Below are 5,491 nucleotides of genomic sequence, written 5' to 3'. Positions count from 1 at the left end.
TGTGCTTTTCTATAATTGGTTGTAACTGGAGTATATTGCACATGTGAGCTCTCTTGTTCTGTTTTCAATTTTGTACAGCTCTGTGCTTAATAGGGGTGCTGATACTCCGAGTAATTACCTACATTGCTATTCAGTTTACTGCAGTTGGTTTGCACAGTTATCTGGGAATCTGATCAACATGTCCTTGGTATGGCTCTGAAGTGCACTAGTGGTATAGTGCAATAGTTTCGTTTCACTGACACTTCATATTTGTTCTATTATGAGAAGTCATGTGCTGTGTAGGGAGAGCAGATTGTGACAGTATGATAGCTGTGAAATAAAAAGGGCAATTGAAACTTTATTAAAGCAATTCTTCTTATTTATTAAAGCAATTCATATTATTTTAATTGGTTATGTATTAAAACATCTTTATTTATATAGTTACTGATGCAACAAAATTATGCATATGAATATCTTTGTACAAACAGAATTACATCAGAAATTGAAAAAATTGATAAATTTACAGAAAAATGGTTACATTTACAGAAGAAGGAAATTCATTTGGACTCACATGCTGTAACACTGAGTGAGTATTACAGGAGCAATAGAATACCAAGGGGCTTACACCTCCAAAAGGAACCTACCATCGGCAAAGAAAATGCTGAATTTTGCCAGACATGGTGTCAAATTTTAAACCAGTGTTCTATGGACTTGATGTTATTAATTGTGGATTTTACAACTAAAGAAATGGTTATAACAAAATAATCCATTGCCGCCTGCCAAATGGAGGTGGAACAGAAATTCGACCACAGTGCAATGATTTCTGTACAAGAAAAAACAGAAAAACAGTTGGAAAGTCTAAGTTGTAAAAGTTCAAGATTAAGAAATTTCAAAGTGATACACTGTATTAAAAAGAATAAAATCTATGTCTGGCTGTCAAGTGGATTAGAGACAGAACTATGGGAGTGGACGGCCTAAGGTTAAAATCGTAAATACATTGGGAGTCTTCCACTTCACTGGAGTCCTCTGGAAAAATGGCCTCCTTAACCCCCTCATTTTTTTAGCTCCGATACGAAGATTTCTCAACGAAAAAATTCAGCACCAAGAGAGGGGGAAAAAGAACACAAAGGTAAAAAGAAACTTCCTCAATGAAGATGTAGTTTTTAATTTGTCCAGCAAAGAACTTTCTACAGATCAAGTGACTGTACTAACGAAAGGTCTTTCTTTTGTACCAACTACTGTTACAGATTCTTGTCTAGTTAAAATAGAGCTATTTAAGTTCTTTAGGAATATTAAGTTGAAAAGTTTTTTTTTATCTAAGACAATGCTTAAAGAACCAACAAACTATACCCATTTTAAACCTAAGAGTACATTTATGCCATTTGTGACCAATGCTTCTGTTAATACTTTCTGTAGATTGGTGGAGGGTGATATTGATGAGGAATTGACAAATCAAAGTAATGATGATTCACATACCTATAAAATTAACAATTTGAATGGCAAATAATGAAAGAATGGCACTTCATGAGTTAATGACTGATAAAGAAATTATTATAAACCCAGCTGATAAGGGTGGGTCTATAGTTATTCAGGATACAATTACTTATGTTAACAAAATAAAGGCGATGTTATTGGATGATACATTTTATAAACATCTAACATATGGTCCAACATTGGTTTTCAAAAAAGAAATTGATAAAATGTTACAAATGGGATTGGATAGTTCTTGGCTTTTGGAACAAGAATTCAAATTCTTAATTACAGAAAATCCTATAAGACCTGTTTTTAATACTTTATATTCCCAAATCGTTAATCTCTCGGGATGACCAATTGTAGCTGGGATAGGTTAATTGACTGAGAAAATCTCTAGCAATGTGGATCATCATATTTTTCCCTAAGTTCAATGTTTACCTTCATTTTTAAAAGATACTTCCGATTTTTTTAGAAAGTTACAAGGTATTCAGAATGTATGTGAAAATGATTGGCTTGTGACCTTGGATGTTTCATCTCTATACACTAATATTCCCAATTTTGAGGGAATGGAAGCTTTGTCTTCCTGTTTAGTTAAACGACAGGTATGTCAACGCCCCCACTGAATACATTTTATAGCTGACTAAATTGGTATTAGAAAAATATTATTTCCTTTTTGATAAAAATTATTATTTACAGATACATGGAACAGCAATGGGGACTCCATAAGCACCAAATTATGCAAATGTATTTATGGGCAAATTTGAGGATGATTATATTTATAACAACAATCCCTATAAAGGTTGTGTAAAATATTGGGCTCGGTACATTGATTATAGCATTATGATTTGTTCCGATACTGAAGTTAATTTAAATGATTTTGTTAACTACATCAATACAAGAGTCGAGTCAATCACTTTCACTGTAGAAAAAAGTTTAAATCAGATACATTTTTTGGATGTTTATTTATATAAGAATGTAAATCGTTGGAGTACCGCTGTGTATAGAAAACCAACAGATAAAAATACTTTATTATCAGCTGACAGTTATCCTCCTATCTCCTTAAAGAGAGGACTTCCAATCAGCCAGTTATATAGATTGCACAGGATTTGTGATATAGAGGAGTTTGAGAGACAGGCTAAACACCTGTTGGACCATTTTCGATCATGGGGATGTATAGAAAAATGGCTTAAGGATGCATTTTATAAAGTCAAAAGTGCCAAGCGTGACAGTTTATTTATTAGAAAATCAAAACAACAAAAACAATTTTCAGTTAATTACGCATTACCATAAGATCAAATCAATAGTGACTAAACATTGGCGTATTTTGTCTTCTGACACGTCTTTCTGGTTTTCAGACTCCCCCTCTTTTTGCTTACAGAAGAGCACCTAATCTTAAAACTATGTTGGTGAAAGCAGACGTACAAAAATCGAAGAGTGAAAGAGCATTTATAATGGGGTGCTTTCCATGTCGCAACTGTGTCTCTTGTAAGAATCTTATAAAGTCTAGTTTTTTTAATTGTCCTACAATTGTTAAAAAACGAAAGCTTAAATCTTGTATAACATGTAATACCACACTTGTAGTGTATCTACTGACTTGTCCATGTGGAAAGGGGTATGTGGGTAAAACCACTTGTCAATTAAAAACTAGACTTAGTGAACATAGAAGCTCCATTCGGAGACACGATATAACTTCACCAGCTGCGAAACATTTCTTGGAAGAAAACCATGACATTATTATTATTTATTTCTTAGCCAACGCCCTTATCCAGGGCGACTTACAGTTGTTACAAGATATCACATTATTTTTACATACAATTACTCTTTTATACAGTTGGGTTTTTATTGGAGCAATCTAGGTAAAGTACCTTGCTCAAGGGTACAGCAGCAGTGTCCCCACCTGGGATTGAACCTACAACCTTCCGGTCAAGAGTCCAGAGCCCTAACCACTACTCCACCTGATACTTTAAGGTGTATTGGAATAGAAAAAGAAAGTCAAAATAGGAGGGGTGGCAATCCTTAATAATAAATTGTTGCACAGAGAATCGTTTTGGATTTTTAACTTAAATACTGTGGTACCAAATGGATTAAATGAAGAATTAGACTTGGTACCTTCTTTATGAACTATACCTAATTTCTGTTTTAAGAATAATGACTTGTATTTAAGCTTGATTAATAATTGAAATAATAGGTTAGGAAATGTGTTTATTAGTGTGTCTATATAACTGGTTTATGGGGTATTTGAAGGATCAATGCTGGATAATTAATTGATGTCTGTAATTCAATTGAGGAATGTTTCATTTTGTATGTAAATTACACTGAGATAACAGCTTTGGAATCTTTTTTTTCTTCTTCTTTTAAAATTTAGTCATTGCCAATTAGTTTTTTATTATTTTCTCCCCAATTTGAAATGTCCAATTATTTTTTAGGCTCAGCTCACCGCTACCACCCCTGCGCTGACTCGGGAGGGGCGAAGATGAACACACGCTGTCCTCCGAAGCATGTGCCGTCAGTCACCCGCTTCTTTACACACTGCAAACTCACCGTGCAGCCGCCTCAGAGCTACAGGCAAGCCCGCAGGCGCCCGGCCAGACTACAGGGGTCGCTGGTGCGCGATGAGCCGAGAACACCCTGGCCGACCTAACCCTCCCTCCCCCCGGGCGACGCTCGGCCACTTGAGCGCCGCCCCCTGGAAGCTCCCGTCCACGGTCGGCTGTGGAATAGCCTGGACTCGAACTTGCGACGTCCAGGCTATAGAGCGCATCCTGCACTCTAGCGAGTGCTTTTACTGGATGCGCCACTTGGGAGCCCCCCCAGCTTTGGAATCTAAGCTAAAATTGATGAACAAATGTCCGTTATGTACCAGGTGTGGCAAATCAATTGGTAATTTGTGTTATGTGCCCATGAACTAACACTTTACTTAACTGTAATTACCTGTTAAACTCAGTCTATTTAAATTGAGGGATTGAAGCTGTGTATACATACTGATGAAGGCTGAAACATGTTTGTGACTTTCCTTATGGATTAGAACTTTATTCTGTTTGTTCTTCAGAAAATTAAGCTGTGAAATGAAGATAAATAATGAAAATTACTTTTTGAATTAATTAGTTTTTTATCTGATGAGTGCGGACCTTCGTAACGTTGCTTTGAACAGAGTTAATGAAACAAATGGCCTTTTTTACATTCCCTGAACAGCCTCCAATTACACTTTGTGTTTGCGCTTTTCCTGAACTGTCGGTGTAGATTTTATAGCCCATTCCTCACTGTTTTTTCTTTCCACAAGCTAATAATACCAGATCTTTCTCCCTGATGTATTATTGTAGCTAATAAAGTATTGCTTTCCTTTGCGCAACTCTTGAGTTTGTGTTGGCTTTCCTTCCAAACACTCCCTCAGCGAGGAGAGTTCTCAGAGAGAGTATTCAGGATGAAGCTGCTTCAAACTATTTGCCCTGTGTAGGCCAGGCTCCCTTGAGGCACCATTCTCATAATATATCTCTCTAGGAGACTCCACAGGAGTGGAATCCTTATCGAGCCACAGATAGACATTCTCCATCAACATGAGGCAAAGGACGACGAGGCTTGTTTTTTTGTCTCTCTGGTTATTTTCACCTAGCGACCTGGTATTGTATTTTGAGTATATGCTGCTCACCTAAGAATTCCAGTAAAGGTTCACCTGATATGTATTGTCATCATTTTGTAGGCCTCACATTTTCCAGTATGAAAAACGGTAATGCACACACTGTGTACAGTTCAAACTAATACATATTAGATAAGATTTACTGGACTTATTTTATCTCTGTGTAATTTAATGGGACTTTACGACAGGCTGAGTTTTCTGTAGATATTATAATCTGAAAGTAACAACAAACATAATCTAGATGTAAAAAAAAAATAATACTTTTACCTTCAACATTATACCATATTTGCTACTTTTAAAGTGGTGAACCAAGGCGAAAAAAGGCCTCTCATTAGCAGAACAACATTCTCTCAAGGGCCTTGCTGTTTTGTTTTTTGTCTTTTCACTGTGACTCCTAACAGTTCC

General features: G+C 36.2%; 1 long non-coding RNA gene across 1 annotated transcript; it reads left to right on the top strand.

Annotated features, from left to right (window-relative positions):
• Positions 1-272: 272 nt before the first annotated feature.
• Positions 273-4,792, top strand: LOC117415539 (uncharacterized). The gene is made up of 3 exons (XR_004546429.2): positions 273-565; positions 1,044-1,108; positions 3,879-4,792. It is a non-coding gene; the product is annotated as an uncharacterized LOC117415539 (long non-coding RNA).
• Positions 4,793-5,491: the final 699 nt, after the last annotated feature.

The sequence above is a fragment of the Acipenser ruthenus genome, unplaced genomic scaffold (genome assembly GCF_902713425.1).
Source record: "Acipenser ruthenus unplaced genomic scaffold, fAciRut3.2 maternal haplotype, whole genome shotgun sequence".
In the NCBI taxonomy this organism is placed as follows: domain Eukaryota; kingdom Metazoa; phylum Chordata; class Actinopteri; order Acipenseriformes; family Acipenseridae; genus Acipenser; species Acipenser ruthenus.
Note: the sequence above shows the minus strand (reverse complement) of the source record. Positions and strands in the feature narration are given on the sequence as shown.